Consider the following 18,675-nt stretch of genomic DNA (forward strand, 5'->3'; position numbering starts at 1 on the left):
TCAGGCACAGAAATAGTTTTAGAGAAATGTGTATCAGCCAGCAAGGGGATATGACTACACACACACTTCTTTCCTCCTCCATATAAATCAATTGTATTGCAGTTTGCGTATCTGTCCTCTCCTGTGCTTATTTGTGATCGAGGCATTGAAGGCTCTGATGGTTGTCAGTGAAATAAATCAAAAGCCACACTGTAAGTGTTGTGGTGCAGTATTTTCCACCATTGTCTCTAAAGTTAGATATAATCAGTACTAAATTTCCAAGTTTATTTACAGCATCAGAGGTTAGGAAAGCGACGGTGTATTTTTTATGTCGTCTAATATTTCCAGCTGGTTTTAATATGTGCATTTCTTAAAGGGCTCTGTGTGAGTCATCAGCTCAGTATGCAATGCTGACTTTTCATTGTTAATCTCTCATAATTCACCTTAGCAGTGCCTGTTGCACTTTTCAAACCGAGTTGATACTAACAAATCTATTATGTTAAAAGACATTGTGATACGCTGCTGCTGGAAGATATGGGCCTGGAATTATGTTTCTTTTACGCAGTTCAACATATTCTTCCATTTGGAGAGATGGCTATGCTTATTAGGGCAATCACTTGACAGTTGCTGCTGCAGTGAAGGTCATGGCAGGAGACAGGGAATATTTTTAAGGACATTTAGGCAGCAGAGTCAGGACAAATCCCTTAGGTCAGGCTTGTCCATTGTATCAGGTGGGAGGCTGGAGGCTGTAAATGACACTTTCCTCTTGTCTTCTCCCTGACTCTTTCCAGAAATATTCTCAAAGTGTATGCTCTTCCCTCATGCATGAAGCATGGGGGAAGCTGAGCATGAAGCTGCTCTCTCTCCTCTAGGATAGGGCAGTGTGAGAGACTGAATTATAGAAAAGTCTCATTTAGAAGCGGAGATTATCTAGATGAACCTTCTCAGCAGTGCCTTCGGTTAGGTTATCCAGGGCCTTGTCATGCCAGGTCTTCAATATTTTCCCCACTGCTCTGGACAATGTGTTCCAATGCTTAACTTCTCTCGCAGTGAAGCATTTTTTTCTTATATCCAGACAAAATTTCCTCTGAAGCAACTTGTACCTACTGCCTCTTGTCCTGTCACCATGCATCCCTGTGTAGAGAGCATCTCTGCTTCATTACAGCTACCTCCTAGACATTGGGAGACTGTGATTAGATTCCCCCAAGCCTTTCCTTCTCTAGGCCTAGCAAAATCAATTTCTTCTTTTTTTTTAGCAAAACCAGTGTTCAGCCTTTCTTCATGTGTCAAGTTCTCCAACCATCTAATTATCTCGGTGGCCGTCCACTGGACCTTCTCCAGTTCTTCAAGGTTTCTCTTGAACTGAGAGGACCGAGCCTGGCCCAAGACATGCTGGGTAGAGTGGGATAATTACTTCCATTGATCTGCCGGCTACAGGCTTGCATATGTGGCCCAGGGCCTGGATTGCTTTTGTTGCTGCAAGGGCATATTACTCCTTCATGTTCAGCTTGCTATCTGCCCAGACCTCATGTCCTTTTCTGCAGAAAATGGAAGGGTCTTTATGGGTAAATCCAGTACAAGACCTACCATTTGATCAACAGTGGTGGTCACAGTGTTGGTGTGAATGATCCAATGCTTTCCCAAAGTATAACATCTAGGACTTTGAATGTGAAATGTTTAATGCAAGTGTTGCTGCACTACATCAATTACAAAGTAAAAGAAGATCCTTGTGGTGGCAAAGCCAAACCCTCAAACCTTAAGCAGCAGGTAGGTTTTGTACTACCCATACAAACACAGTTCTCTCCCTGCCTGGGTCCATCTTCTCCACGCTTAAGGCAGGGTTCTTGTGCAAAAATTAGACTGTGGACATATAATTAAAGACTAAGCACATTATGTATGCCATGTCAGGCATCCAATTAGCATTTGTACTGCCTAACTAATACTTGGGCTTCTTTTTACATTCCTCTAAGCTACTGGTGAAATGTTGTGACAATATGTTTCAGGTTAATTATGCATTACTCAGGTTTTCTTTTCTAAGTTTTGAATCATTGCCTTTTAGCTTAATTGAAAGTCTCCTTGTTGTATGACTGACCTTTTTACTATTCATTGTTTTATAAAAGCCCCCCCGTGTCTGCCGCCCCTCCACACTAAGTGGGCTGAGCCTTTTGGATGTCTGTATCTGGAATCTCTGCTTTGAGGTTTTTCACTGTGGCAGATGTTTGATTGCATGCCGGAATCTCTCTCTTTGATTGGATCATCTGTATTACTTCCTGCCCTGTTTCCTGTACAGTTAAACACTCTTTGCTTTCCTCTCTGCAGTCAGGCTTTCTGCAATTATCATCTGTTGACAATGATATGCCTCACTTCCTCTTAAGTATTTTAAATTAATTTAAATGTTATCATTAAGAATAGCATTTAAAAACTATTAATGTGGATGGGTATTTCAATATATATCAACTCACACTGTTTATATTTCTGTTTGAGAGAAAATGACTTTGACTTTCATTCCCAAGACCAGTTTTGAATGATTGAGGAAGCTGTGCTTCCCCACTGCAACTGAAAGGACATTTTGATGGCTATGAAGTGGTGGTGGGGGAAAAAAAAAAAAAAAAAACCACAACACCATGTTGGAAATAAAACTGGCATTTGCTTTTTCTCCTTGTCACAGACGTCAGCTTACAATTCAGACTGGAGGTAGAACTAGGAAATGTATTTAGTGTTAGGAGCAACACTAGTGTTTACCCCATAGATTTTCACCAGTTTTTTTCAATATTCTTGCCAATACTAAAGGCACCCATAATTCTATGTGTCTCCCAAGATCTGTTGCTAAGGGATAGACTCTACATACATGCTGTGATCTGCCACAAGTAAAGCTTAAAATGCTAATTTGGTCTGGTTATTACCACATTGCTGATACAAAATTGCAACACATTTTTGGCCATGAAAAAATACAATCTATATTCTAATCCCAAATAAAGGTTTTAGGATTAATGATCTTAAAGTACCATGAAATTGTAATAATGAAACACCAGTCTGTGCTGTAAGATGTTGTTGAGGATTCAAGTGTGGTGCTTCTAATTTCAGCGATAATTATTTCTCTGATAAGATCTTCCATGTAAGAGACTTTGTATCTTTTTGTATTGGTTTTCCATACAGACAAATAGTTTTAATTTTATTTCCTAATTATAGAGTAATACAACTCGCAATATAGATGTGTTTTGCCACATAGTTCATACACATCATACTCTCATGTACCTCATAGTTAAATAACTCAGGTGCAGAGTAAATAATAACAAAGGCAAGTTGGTGAAAAGAAGTATCTAGACAGTTGCAGACAGGTGCACTCCCTGGATTCAGTCAGAGAAATAAGGTCTGAAGGCCTTTGGAAGATAAGGGCTACCTGGAAAAAGGAAACGATGCCAGCAAACAGTTCTGTGATCTCACAAATCTTTTCATGTAGGAAGGCAGCTAGAAGTTGCAACAGGTTTATTCACACACAAATAGAGCAGCTGAAGCTAAGGAGTGCAGCAGATGGCAAAATATTACCCATCAGTTGTTGTTATTGTCATATTTGTGTAGCCCCTGGGGTCTGAAACTCAGAAGAGCAAGAACTCTTTGCCACCATCTACTGATGAACTGGGGGAAGAGACGTAGTTAATTTTTACAGATAATGTTCATGACAGGATGGGTACTTTTGAAGTTTTGCTTACAACTCATTCAAAGGTAGGAATAAATGGAAAACAAACTTTCATTATCTTCACAACACTTCTAAGAAGCAAAGAATTAGCTCTTGTGTCACTGGATTACATAGGACAGGAATTCTGGCATTGCGGAAAAAAATAATATAAGAGCTTGATTTTCAGCCTGTTCCTTCTATTTTTTAACGAATTGGACTCCTCAAAGTGAGACTGGAGAATGAAGCTGTCCTGGGTGTAGAGAGACAATGAAGAGGTGAAAAGATATCTTCATTGAGTACCAAAGGAGCTTTAATTACTGCAGGAGAGGGAAAAGCCTGGAAATCCTGACCTTGCACTACACCTAAATGTGACTGTATCCTGGGCAAGAGCCAGAGCCAGCAAGGTGCTGGGAGAAGAGAGAGAAGGGAGCAGTGGTACAAAGAGGGCACTGTCACAAAAAGACACAACAGCACAGGGGCAACATGTCAAGGGCCAGCAGCGTGGCTGCTTAGGATGCACCTTTCCTCCCCTGTTGGAGTCAGTCCCTCCTAAGTGCTCTCCTACTCTGAGATACCACCAGGGCAAATATGTCCTGTTGAGGTCACCCAGGGAAATTGCCTCGTTTCCTTAGGTTTGTGAGGAGTGTCTGAAGCACAAGCTTCTTAAGCGTAATCCTGTTATTCCACCTGGAATCTGGCTTTCTTGATGCCAGTGATTTCTCACAGAAAAAAAGTCACTTTATAAATATGTCATCACCCTACCTTATGGAGGTGCCCAGAATACAATATTGGACAGTAGATTGTGGAGGCAGTCTCACAGGAAAAAGAAACTCATCTGCGTCTTGTAACATGTAGGCGAGTATTTCTAGGAAACGTGCCTCTTTTTGTTTGAAGGTACAATGTGCCACTTTTCAGGGACAAATAAGCAGGAGGTGGATGTTAGGAGCAAGGACAAAGTCTCTAAATGGTCTCTCATAAATAGACACAAATGTGCCATTGATGTGCTTCAAGCCATAGGGAAGCATGTAAACATGAGTAACCCATAACTGGGGCTGAATAAATATAACACATTTCTCCATACAGCTTCTTGACAGCTTGAAATGAAAACTCTTGCTTGCCTGCCAAAGGCAGAGAAGAGAGGGACAAGGCAACTTCAATGCAAACAACAGGGCACAATGTGCATTAGGGCCACATAGAGCTCTTTTGCTTTCTTCTAGATTTTCCTACCACTCTTTTCTGCAGTCTCCTTGAGAAAAATCACAAAATCAGGGAATATGCTTTTTTATCTAGGGAATGCACTTGACATTAATACAAAGGCCTTGAAGGACAGGCTTCTATCTGCCCCTTTCTTTGTCCCTTCAGCAAAGACCAGAGAACAGGAGAGCAGTGCTAGAGCCTAAGGTGCTCCAGACTCCACAGAAAATAGATTTGTTTAGATTATGAATGTAAAGAGAATTTCTCCTACACAGAATGAACCTCAGCTTCCCCAAACCCATCCCACTGACATCCAGGAGATACTCTGTACATCATGTTTTAATCTCACTCAGCACACACTGCCTTCTCTGTCTTGTATTGAATTGTTGCAGAAATAAAACTAGCCCGGACTCGTTGCTTTCTTAAGGTGAAATTCTCTCTCTTCTGGCTTCTTCACAACAGATGCATCTGTAAACACATCTAACTCTCATTCCTATTGTATAAAAACATGCTGCCAACAGTTCTGCTCTCTGCATCCTCAGCTTCTAGCTGGGAGCAGAGGATTAAGATGGACAGTCTTATCTATCTTACCTTCCTTTGGCATTTCAGCACTTTCTATTATTCCAAGTAGTGGAAACTCCTTAATAGTAATGCAAGAAGCTTAAAGTCTGGAAGATGCCCAAAAAGGCAAATAATAAAAGAAAACTCATTAACAGAAATTTTTCAACCTCAACATTTTAGTTCAGATGGGGTTAAGTTGTGGAAAAGAATTGGGACAAGCTTGTGATTTTATTTACTTTAGCTTGTTCTGTTCCTTACTGATTGAAATTTGATGGCCCTTGAAAACATTTTGCCCCTCTAAACTCCAAGCTTTTATGGAAAATACAAAAAAAAATCCAAACCTTGTGAACCAATATTCAACAGCTGAATGATATTTCCACCTACCCTCCCTGCACCTGCTCAAGCTAATATTTTCAGTCTGCTTCAGTCCTCTATTTCACTTTTCCCCCTGCCAAAAAGTGAGCTAATGTCTTTCGGTGTTCCAGGGCAGGAAAAGTGAGTCAGCTCTGCATGTCTGAATTACTTGATGACCACATTTCATTTTTAGCTGCCCACATATACATTGCCTGTCTCCACGAAGAAAATACAGGATGACAGAAATGCTTTTCAGCTCAACCAAGGGCCACTGAATTAAAGTCCTGGCAATCCTAAACTGTACACACTAAAACTCTGGAATAAAAATGAATCCTCTTGTCCAAAATTTCCTGTCTGAATCCTCCAGCAGGGAGATTCATAGGTTGGATCAAAGTTGTTTTAGCCCCATGCTACAGGGAAGAGTATATTGAAAAAAATCTTCATTGCATGGAAAGTGGTGTGTCATGTGTCCTTCACTTGAAGAGAAGTTTTGTGTCATACCTTCCTGAATGACTCAGACTTCTCAGATGTTTGGTCTTTCTTTGCTGATTAGATGTCCATTAGAACTTGCTGTCAGGCAAAACTAAGCAGCTGAAAATATTCATATGATATATTAATCAATTTAATTTAGCATGGTCTATTTATATGTCATAACGGCTTCCTAAAAGCCTTGCCTGGTGGCAGAGAAATCTGAGAGGGAATACTACTGTACAGAGGCGAGGAGGGCAGTTATAATTAACAAAAGAACTTTCTAAATGCCGTTTTCCTAACTCAGCACTCTCATGATTGGTACAGAGAAAAAAGTACTTATAATTCCCAGTAACCTTATTATCTTTTTCTTTTCTCATGGCTTTCTACCTCAACTATTTGGATTTTTTTTCCCCAAAATGGTACACATTATAACCCCACCTTTCCTTGACACCTAAAAGGTAGCAAATTATAACAATGGTAAGAATATTTTATAGCTTTCCACTTTTATTACCACTAAATGCATCATTAAGTGTAAATTGATTGCAGCAGAGAGTACATTAATTGTGACCGCAGTACAAAGTCCTGATTTTCTGCTGATACCACACTGCTTTCAGGGTGACTGCAACATTACTTCCCCAAAAGAACCCGACTAACTCTTGTGCGTTGGCCCACTAGCACGAGGATCCAGGAGGCCCTGGAGTCCTAAAGCACAGTGGGATTTTATTTGGCAAGCCCATGAAATCAAGTTTAGCACCTCTCCCGCAACAATTTGTCTTCTCACAGCCACACAGACTCTTTCATTCCCTTGTTCCTGAGATTCCCATTTCTGTGTTTTTGGAAGGTCCCATGCCATGTCTCAGATTCTTCTGTAGAGTGTTATTTTGCTCCTTCCATCTGCCTGTGATGGACAACAAGTATGTCCTCCGTGAAGACTTGACAACCAGCACATCCTCTCCCAGCATAGGTTGTCGCAGTATAGACATACTCAAGCTAGCTTTTAGCCAGTATATTCCAGCACTACAAGCTGTGGTGCTATGGCTGCTTACAATATAGCACATGTCGGAGCCTATCCCAGTCCCATCCCACACCCATATGGAGCCCCGAAAGAAAGGCTGCTGGATGATGCCCTGTTAAATCTCACATCTAGAAGAAAAAAAGAAACAGGATTATCATCTTGGTGTGTTTAGAGATGGAAGAGAAACTAAAGGAGCAGCAATACACCTGTTTTCAGTAGGAAAATACCTTCCTTTTCAGAAGACTTTAAAGTTCCAGCTAGAGTCAGAGAATACCCCTGATATGTTTCCTCAGCCTGACCACTCTGAGTAACTTCCCAGTCTGAAGTGGTGCTTTCTTTATACATAAAACCAAGAAGGTTCCTCGTCAGGCTGAGATGAAAAGGTATCATTCCCCTCCTCATTGCTGTCTCCAGTAAAAGCCTGCTATCAGGACTTAGCGCATTGTTGATGCGCACATGGTTAAAAATAGAGTAGTAGCAGCCAGGTTACTTTCAGAGAAAACTCTTTGTCAGAAACCTGTTGTGTTGTCAACACTATAAAAGAGATGACTCAAGCACCAGGAGGAGGTATACTGATCTTATTTACTAAGGCAAATAAGTGCAATTTGTCAGTCCATTTTCTGGCTTTAGTTTACACATCATACTCAGGTTAAGCCCTTGTCCACTATTGTATCTGGCAATAAATAATAAAGGGAGCTGGCAAGCCCTCCCCAAAGTCAAGTCTAACATTTTCCGTGATCATGAACTGAACCCTGCACTCATGTTTTCCCTTCGACAGTGCACTTTCACTGCTCAGAGCAACATTTTGAATCATCCAATCTACCGGGTCTAGAGTGGTAATGTTTGAGCAAACCAGCAGTTCTGCTGTTGTCCAGACAGCACCACATCACTCTGTAACATTTTCATCTCTCCAGGTATAACTGCACAGCTTCAGACATTCAGTTTTGTCTTGTGATAGTGGACTTCTCCGAGCTGATGGCTTTTGCCCAGGAACATCAATGTGTTTGTTTCCACTGTGTTTGTGCATACATGTCCTTTTGCAATTTCCTAAAATAGGGCAGATCTTTAAAAAGTTAACAAAACATCTCTTTAGATAGTAAACAGCTCTAAGGTTTTATTCAGGCTAGGTTTCTATATAAGGAACATATCATGGTGGTACCTTAACTTCTCTAAATTTTAGATTGGTATGAAATATATTACTTTTAAGCATGCAAAAGTTAAACTTCCCCCTCAAAAGAGGTTTCTACAGAAATGACCTAAACTAGTAATAAAGACTTGGAATATTTTTTGTATATATAGATAAATATAAATATATATAAAAATAAAGTAAAAAAAACAAGCTAGTGGTAGATCTATTATGTAGATACAAACCCTCTCTGAAATCACTTTTGCCTAAGCATTTGAGCAGAGGTCTGGGTATTGCTGTAACCTTCAAGCAAACTGCTTGGAAAGCTCTCGTGTCATTTCATGTTCTGTGTGAATACTAAAATCACAAATGTTTTTTCAGTGAGTGTATGGGGATTTATCATTTCAGTTTTCCTCACGGAGAATAGAAAAACCATGATTTGACAAAAGATCATTTTCCATTGAAAAATCATTCCAAAAGGTAATTATTGACCATCTCTAAAACTGATACCACCTTTGGAATGTTCATTGAAATCTACTGAGGAGAAGTAGCAACAATAGGTCATCTTTTCATTTTTATTGTTTCTGTCTAAAAGTTAAGAAACAGTTTGAATTTAAGAATTATAGTGAACTATAAAAATTTTTTACAGCATATTGTAAATCCTTCTGCTTTATTATAATAAACATAAGGGTCTGACTTTTTTTGGCACAAGTAGTTTTATTGCATCTATTACTAACAACAGATGTCAGCTAGTGAAATGCAAATCATTGGGGGGAAAAGGTTACATAGTTTTCAGTGGGTTATACTAAAAGCTGAGTGTTTGAGAAGCCCAGAGACTGTAGGAAATTATTCTTTTTTTATATATATAAAAGAAAAAGGTATTTTCTTCTCTCTCTTTCACTCTTCTATGAAATCTTTTCCCCCAAATATTTCTCAAACAGACCTTTTTTTATTTTCCAATACTAGACTTGACATCAAATTACTTCTTTTTTATCTTAAGCATTTAAGTCCATTCAACAAAAACATACAGAGGTTTTCACAGTTCTGCTAAACTGATGATTTTTTTTTTTTTTCCTTTGTATTAAAGAAAGAAAAGGAAATAAAGAATCCCAGAGTGTAAGTACTTGGCAATCAGCAATACTTGTTTGGTGAGAAAGTGGCTTAAAAGGGATTGAACATAAAGCAAAATGGATTTTTGTCACTGCAGACTTTGTCTCTTTCTTTCTAGGCTGGGATACATTTCTAACCTGTGTGGGGAATGAACTCCTTCAGTCTGAATTTCCTCCAAGCCAGGACTCACTCACAGGTGAATGCACCCTACGCCTCCCATCTCAGACCACCACCACTGCTGAAAATCAGGGCCTCCCTCCTTCAGGCTTCAAGGGGAAACAAGTTTTGCTTCTACTGTCAGCTTTTCACAGATCCGGGAACAACCTTAAAACCAGGCTTACCTTGCAGACACACCGTGAATACTCAAGCCCTGACAACAAGGTTACTTCAGCTAATCTTTGGTTTCTCTGGGTTTTTTTCAGAGATGGAACTGAGATGAAATGTAACATTTAAACTGAGGTCCAATTTCTCCTTCATGATGGGCTGGGACATGCCTGGTTCAGCGATGCTTCTCCAAAGTTTCTTCCTTAAAAAATAAAAATGGGGATGCGTGTCCCTTAGGTGCTACTGAACTAGCAATCAGCAGTAGAGATGGAAGTCTGTGGCTTAATGGTTGGAGGGCCTAGGTTCACTTCTTAAGTTCTTTCTCTCCTTCATGGATTCATTCAGTATTCATTCAATACAGCAAAGGAAGTGCAGTCATAATCAGCCTTCTTGTTCCAGTTTTTCTGGCTCTCTCATTCACCAAAATGTATAATTTTAAAGTGCTTATATCCCTGAGTTTTTTTGCTACCCCTTACCAGACATCAATGCCTCCCCCATATCCTGCATGTGGGTCAGGAGAATAGGCCTTACTGTCATTCCTCAACTACTTCAAATTGTGAGATGGCCAATTGCTTCTGACAATGTGAGTGAGCCATTTTATGGGGGCATCGCCTCTGAGTGCAACATTTAATTTGCCACGGCTCAGATGTCCTAGAAAGAGAAATGCTTTCCCTCTGCCCTTGATCTTGCATTGAAAGAGCAGATATGGTTTCAGTGATCTGCTGCCCACTCACTCGCAGTACACTGTGTAAGACACCCAAGATAAGATTCAACTGATTGAATATGAGAATCTGCAGTGCAGACATCTCTGAACAAACTACTCTGGGTTCCCTCTACAGTCAGTGCAGAGCTGGTCAATGGAGGGAGTGGAGTACCTAGAGCTATTCAGTCCTGATCTGATTGCCTAAACACCTAAATGTCATTTTTTTGACTCCCTGAACTGAGCTCGTCATGTCACTCTAATTAAACTCCTCCATTTTGTCGAAAGCTTCCTGTCCTAAAGTCCCCTGACTCAGTTGACCTATTCCCCATGAACTTCAGGTGGGAGCTTCAGGTGGAGACACCTGGACTGAGGACACTCAGGGCAGGTCTTGTTTGAGACTAGGACACCTAAATATAGATATCTACCTGTAAGTATGTGAAAAAGCACTGGGTTGCTCAGACATCTGCCTAGCTTCATCTGTGATACCCTAGAGTATCAAAGACCTCTATGTGGAGTTGGCTGATGAGATACAGTCTTATGGGAGATCCCTACTCTTCCCAAGTGGCACACAGATGCCGAGGAAGATAGCCTGCAAAGCCTGAAATTTGCCTATGTGTGGGCTACAGCATCCCACCCTGGGTGTTTATTTTCTGTGATAGTCCATGAGGATCTAGTCAGTACATTCAGAGGAGTCTGGTAAACGATGCAGCTAGTAGGTGCCTACTTCAGTGGAAGTTAAAATCTCCCAGAGCTACATAAAATAAATCCTACTCAAACCTAAAGAATCTAAAAGGTCTAGGAGGGAGATAAGGGGGTTTATTCTGTGGGTCTCCTGTCTCCATATGGCCATTTCAAATCCAGTCAATTCCAGACCCTGAATAGCAGTCTCCACTAACAGGCTTTCAAGTATGTCCGTGTCTTTTTTTTTTTTTTTTTTTCCCATTTGGGTGTTCTTTTCCCATACTGCTACATATTTTTAAGGGGTTCAATGCAGACTCCTCATCCACTTGTAATCTGTCTGTGGCACAAGAAATAGAGGGCAAAATTGTTCCTAATCCTGCAGTTCAGAGATCTCTGCCTTTTCAAACCCCAAGGAAGAAATATGCTGTAAATTGCATACTGCAATGGCCAGAAAGAACATGCAGTCATATAATCAGCCATAATATGACTGTAAGAAGGCATTGGACTGCATCTAACTTTTATTGAAACACCAAAGTCGTCTAAAGCCTCATATCGCCAGGTGTATCTTTCAGACAAAATACATGCTACAGCCTGTAAAAATTAAGCTAGTCATTATAAATGTAATCTGCAGTCTGAATGGCAAAATTGAAAAGCACTCAAGCATTAAACTGCGATTCTTAAAGGTAAAATAATAAAGCAATATGGGTAATATATAAATAGCTTTAAGGATTGCTGGGAGCAGGATAACTGGGCTGAGCATTTCAGTGGAAATTGTAATGTATTACGGCTCTCAGCAAAGTTGAATGTCTTCAGTAGGCTGCTTTTGGCACGAACTGGTTTGCAACTATTATTGGCTTTGTGGAGAATCCTATGCACCCTTTCTCTCTGTTTTTTTTTTTTTTTTTTTTATTTAAGGAAGTTGGGTACCTTTGTCAATGTGAAGTGCTGCTTGGAAACCTATTAAGTCATCCTTAAAACATGTAGCCTGCTTGACAGCAAAGTTAATTAATGCTTGGTAATAAAGTTTTTTTTTGTTCAGTAGTCAAAGATCTTTATTAGGTTAACTCTGTTCTAATTGGTTCTCTTAATGAAGGTGACCTACAGGGTTCATAAATAGTCAATGCATACAATGAGAACAACAGAAATAAGCATAAATGTGTTTGTCCATGTTCCAGACTCTTAAATTTGACATGGGACAACAACTCAGAGAGGTTAAACTCTGCCTTGCACCACAATATCTAAAAAAAAAAATCTCCAAGTTCTTTCATCATGTTTGATAACCTATGCAACATCAGTTGCAACACCTTAACTTTCAATATACAAGACTTGATCATATCATCAGTTGTTAATTTTAATGAGACCACTGCTGTATGAATTACTCTTTTGTGCTGAACTGTGCTTAAAATGAGACAGTCTGAGGGTAGCTGTGGTGCTGACCATAGGCTGGGCTCTGGAGTATTTACTGAACTGAAATCCTACCTTACGCCAAGTGAGGCTTCGTGGATTTTAAGCAGTATTTTCACAATATCCAGAGTACGCACTTACCCCCGAGCCATCAGATATGTATACCAGGAGCTGACAGGGCATTTGTCGGCCCATCTAGCCTGGTTCAGTCACCTTTTTACTGAGAGATTGTTATCCATGTTAATATGGACCTCCGTTCAATTATCAATAAGTTGATAGAGCCAGCCTTTTCTGTCAGAAATTTCCCATCATCTGTCTTTGTGGGAGGGTAAACCCTGGAGTGGGGGAGGATTCTTCTCTAAATAGGAGCTGGAGCAGCTTTGTATGTTCATCTGCGTTGGAGAGCACTAGATAACTGCTGTGCTGATTTTATGATCTATCACTTTTGGGGGTACTGAGGCATGTTGTGCCTGCTAGAAGATAATACCGGTCATGAGAAGGATGTCAGCAGTGGTTATATTCTGGCCTGACTGACTCTTTGATGGATTTAGATTTATAACTTATAACTTTATTACTCCTGAAATAGCAGGGGCTGGAAGATAGCTTTTCTGCTCTCCTTCAGACTGTACTTGTGTTAACATTAATTTGTGGGGCGTCTTGAAAACTAAACCAAATAATTTTATGTGGGAAGACTACATTACTTTGTCTCTCTAACTTTCAAATTACAATACAGTAAGGCAATATCTCATCAGCATGTTCCCCATTAAGGGAGAATTGCCAGGAGATTTTGCAGTGAAATTCTAACTCATTTTAAGTGTGGACAATAAGAAAAAAATGTTGGTTTTAATAGTATCATCAAACTAGGAATTTTTATATTTTATCTTATTATGGGACTGAGAGGATGACACTTCCTAAGGCTAAAGTGGGAGTTAAATTCTTCTACAATAGGAGGTCCTAATGACTTTGCACAAAGTAGCATAAAAAGAAACAGTGTTTTACTTCACCCATTCAACACTGAATTTCTCTGGTGCCCATTGTGGGGTAGTCCTATTCCAACATGAAGGAAGCACACTCTGTCTCCCTGCAGAAGTTGGTTAATCAACCAACAACCAAGGCACATTATAAAAATTTTTAAAAATCTTTCGACTTGCAGAGATGCTTAGAGAGAGGACTGTGTTAATTCTTTTTCCAAAAGATACCTTCTTTACCTAAAGTTCCTATAGATTTGAGCTTGTTTCCAAATTGTGGAAGATACAGATGTGTGGAAGTTTTGCAAATCAGATAGATGCTGTTCAGTTTAAAGCACAGGACTTGAACTGACAAAGGACATTATCAGCTGTCACATTTTCCAAGACTTTCTGTGTGACCTTATCTTCTCTCTGCCTCAGTCCTGTAAAATTGATTTCACTGCCTCTATTTTTTGAGTCTCTTTTCTGTTCTTCAGTGCAGAGGCTGCTTTTTGCTCTGTATTTGTACAATACCTTGGAAAACAATATCCTGAGCTCAGCTCATCCCATTAAATAAATCACAGCAACCATTTTCCATCCAGCCATTAATAAACAGCATTATCTTTTCTCCTTATTAACTGGATGTCTTTCATTCTGAGTTAAGAACTCTTTTCTTCATCTTGGTTTTGCAACACTTTTCAGATAATGTAGTTTGAATATTTTTTTTCCCAAAAAGGATAAGCACAGAAAGACAAACTTGTTACCATGCCTCAGCAAGACTCCATTTAAGAACTCGATGATACAAACAAACCAGAAAGACAAATGTAAATGGTGTTCCAATTAAGTGGAACCCAGGATGTCTCCGTGGGTACATTATAGGATGCAATGGAGGTGGTAATGTTGAAGAGGTAGCTAGGAATAGCCTCCAGCATTAAAAATTTAAGCCTGCAACTCGTTCACAGCTGTGACTGTGCATGCACTGGGAGAGAAATGGCACAATTGAAAACAGAATCAGCATATGTCTGCCAAACTCATCCTGAGGAAGAGGAAATTTAACCCCTGTGTTCTCAGTAAGAGTGAGAGTTTGCTGCAAAGTTTGTCAGAGCTGTCGAATGGCAAAAGAAGAAACAGCAGAGGCTGGTAGAGGAACAGCAGTAACTACCACTCAGTGTGGTACAGCAGGGCTGAAAATGCGAAGGTCAGACTAGTCCTTTAAACTGTGGGTGACACCCAGCCATACTTGTGCATAGCTGCTTGTGGGCAGCAGCCCATCGCAGGCCTTCCAGGGTTAAACCGAAACTAAAATAATAAAAAAAAACTTGTGGCTTGGGTAATCATGTGACAAAGCTTGATTTTGCTAGGAAAGAATGGCAGAGGGAACCATCATTCCTCCTTTAAGGGCAGATATTGAAACTAATCACTTGCAAGACCTCCCACATGAATTCAGCCAAGTGATGTAACTTCTTGGTTTGTGCTTTGCTAGATGAGCCTACTCCTTCTTGGGAAAGCAAAGTTGTTCCTGATCTTATTAATAATTATCCATTATTTCATGCATTTTTTTCCATGTATGTCATTTAGTCTCGATGACTGTTTTTTATTTGGGTTAATTTTATATTGTAGAGATAGTCACATTCTGCAGGTTACTATCCTATTCTGTAATTTTCAGGTAGAACGTTTGTCTTTCTGGAAGAATATCAGGGCTATCATGTCTATGCTTGTAGCTGATATTTGGATTATTTCTTCACAGGAAAGAGCCACCAACGATTCTTTGGAAAGAGGAAAGAGGCCCAGCCATTCCTTTGGTCAGATTAGACATGTCTTTCTAAAATTGAGATATGGATCAGCTCTAGATTTGATGTGAAGGGAGGGGGAAATGACACAGGCTCATCTCTGTCTCTTGTTAAGATGATAGTCCTTGCTAGGGACTCTTATAATTAAGGACAAGGTTTTCTGTAGGATTCTGCTGTGTCCAGGAATACAAAACTTTCAAGGCATATGTCAACAGCCTGTTATGTTGACAGGAAACCCTACCAGATGGGATGCTCTGAAATATCTGATATTCTCACAGCATTGGATAACAGTATTGCTGTTCTCCTCGGAAAGGCAGAAGAGAAAAGCTACACCTCTAGACTCAATAGCTGATGAGGCAATGAGTTACTCATTTGGGCACGAAGACCCTAACACTAAGAAGGGAAGACCAACCCTAATGAGGGAAAGGGCTGTCTCTTTACAGAGACAAGCCCACAGCGAGAGCAGCCTGGATAGACATAGAGAGAGGAAACAGCAGGACTGTGTGTCAGAATTTGGGTGTGCGGGCAATAGACTGGGCCTGGCTCCAAAGGCTGCTTGTTGAACTGACTCTTTATGGAGTATCCTGAGACTCACCTTTCTCTGAAACCTCCTTAAAGGAGATGTATTAATTTATGATTCTACCTTCCCCTGGGCTATGTTCACACATTTAGGATAGAGGAAACTGCACTACCGATGAACCTTGTGTTTGTTGTGGGTGCATTGTGTTTTTCCATTTAGGATATTGTAAAGCCTGGCTCTCACTGGAGCTCTCAGATGAGCTACTCTCATTATGTTGTTATTGTTACTCTTTTGTCTTTGGATGTCTATTGTGTACTGCAGCTCATGTGAACATTTCAATAAAAGACCAGCTCATGTGGGCAAAAGCATTGAGCTATCAATTTTGTCATGAGCTGGATGCACTTACTATGATGAAGCAGTCACTCATCAGAGGAAATAAACCACATCCAGAGGAGGTGGAGGAAGCATTCATGCATCTGATTGCATATAGGAAGGAACCCTGGCTTACAGTATCCTGCCACCAGAAACTACCTGAAAGACTGCAGCAACAGAAATTCCGCAGAGCTGTTGGTTATATTTGAAAAATCAAAATGACTGCAAAACTGTAAAGATGGAGTGTTAAACAACCCTATGGACTCCTTTTTTTACACTCAGTTCGGAAGAAAATGTAGATAGCAGATGAACACAGCTGAGAGAATATCTGGATTACCAGAGCACTGCTACCTACTCAAAACATCTCTTCATTTTAGCACTGCAAATCAGAAATATTTCTGCCAGAGTCAGCAAACTAAACAGATAATTGAAATTAGCGGGGAGTCAGACTTCATGATTTCTAGTTGAATTTGTTGCATATGGTAGATGGGCACAGAAGGTGAAGCAAAGGTAGCTGAAGCATTGTTAGAAACAGCTCAGACTGGAATGAGGACATGTCTTCCTGTTCTCAGGGTCTATTTCATCCCATGAGACAACAGCAATGGGTGACTTTTTATAGCTTCTGTTAAAGGTTTGCTTAAAAGCCTTAACCTGTGATGTGCTCGGGGCAGCCAGCTCCCTTCCAGTTCAGCCTGAAGCTTTACATGAGTAAAAACAAGCGAAAACATTTGAGGCTTTGCTCTGTATTTTCCCAGTCCAGTCCTTGCAGCAGCCTTCATTTTAGTGTTTTTATTGTTCACAAATGATTCATCTCCAACAAAATTAAAGTAGGCTGCTTCACAAGGCTGCTAGGTGATCAGGATATTTATTTAGCTCTCTTCAGTTTTAAGTGACTGCTGCACCCTGACTACTCAAAAGTACTACACAGCCACTGCAGTAGGGCTCTGTTCCTGCCCTCCATGGTAGATACCTTCCTACACATTCTAGGAGGAGGCAAAGAGTTACCCACAGATAACTAAGCCACAAATACCTCTGGGTAGTCTTCCACTCACATTCAGACTGCAAGGACCACCCTGTGTCAGGGGTATGTAGGAGAAGGGTGTTCAGACCCCAGGGAAAATAGGAACAGCTTCAGTGAGAAGTTAAGTTGCTCTTTCTTGGGCTTTCAGATCCCTCAAGTCAGGTCCTGAATTGAGACCTTTGCCTGAAACCAGGTACCTAAGTTCTATGTATAAAAATTAGGGAGAAAAGCAAGTTTTTGAGTGCATTTTGGCTTAAGGATGTAACCAGGATTCTGGATTTAAAGGTAAACTCAGTATAACATTAATCAAAGACTTCATTCCTGATGTCATTGGACTGCTTAGCTGTAGGGGTGGGTATCTGAATAGAAGTTTTGGAGAAAGAATTAAGACTCAGCACCATTTCTGACAGGTCGGTTGAAGGAGCGACCAGATTAGGATCTTTAAATTAGAAGAAGTGGAAAGCCCACCCTAGGGGAAGGCTGACTGAAAAAGGAAGGCCAGAAGCAATATTTGTGAGCAAAAAGAGAGAAGCTATCTATTTCTGAGTATGAGGAAAATAAAAATCTTCACATGGGACACAAACCTGAAGGATGTTTAAAGGATTTCACATTCACAAGCCCACAAAAAGCTTTGAAAAGTGTTAAATTTAGTTCCACAGAAATCCTGTAACTTTTGCAGGTGTGGTTCAAATTCAGATAATTGGTGCCTTTCACACAGTTGTAGCTTCCAAAGTTAACAAAAAGAGGTGAAAAGTCTCTCTGCCTTTACAGGCCCTGAGTGCAAACACTGGCCTGTGTTTTAAATGCAGTGCTATTACCTATGAATGTAGATCTATTAATATATATGAGGAAATTCAAGCCAAGGAAGATGTGAAAGTTGGCTAATGCTCTTCAGTGAGTTACTATTACAAAGTGCCAGGGAATGACTTTGACTTCAGTTTGGTTATTTTTAGATTTATAACGTTGAAGCTTAAAGAAAAATTGGGCTGAATATAGCTCTTTTTAACATGGTAAAGTGGCCTGGATCCATTTGCCCAACACTTCACCAGGTGGGAGTGCTTCTGATCTTTTATACCAAGCCTTACATGATTATCGCTTTGACTTCGGTACAGATACTTCTGACTTTGAAGAAAATAAGACCAGAATTAGGTCCATGATGTTCTCCAGGCTAGCAACTATCCATGTAGTGGATTTGTATTCTTGCTTCATAAAGACTACTCCCTCCTCTAGCCTGTACTTTGACATTGCTTTGTTTGATCAGTTATCTGGTTCTTATTACTTCGCTTTCTTCCTTAGAACTGGCTGCATTTCCACAGTGGATTCCTGAGCTTGCATATCATGAAAAGAACTTTACCCTTTCTTAGAGGAAAGCTTCTTTTGGAGTCCCACAAGTAACTGTTGCAGCATTTGTTCCTTAGTGTGTCACA

The sequence above is a fragment of the Pelecanus crispus genome, chromosome 2, assembly GCF_030463565.1.
Source record: "Pelecanus crispus isolate bPelCri1 chromosome 2, bPelCri1.pri, whole genome shotgun sequence".
Classification (NCBI taxonomy): Eukaryota; Metazoa; Chordata; class Aves; order Pelecaniformes; family Pelecanidae; genus Pelecanus; species Pelecanus crispus.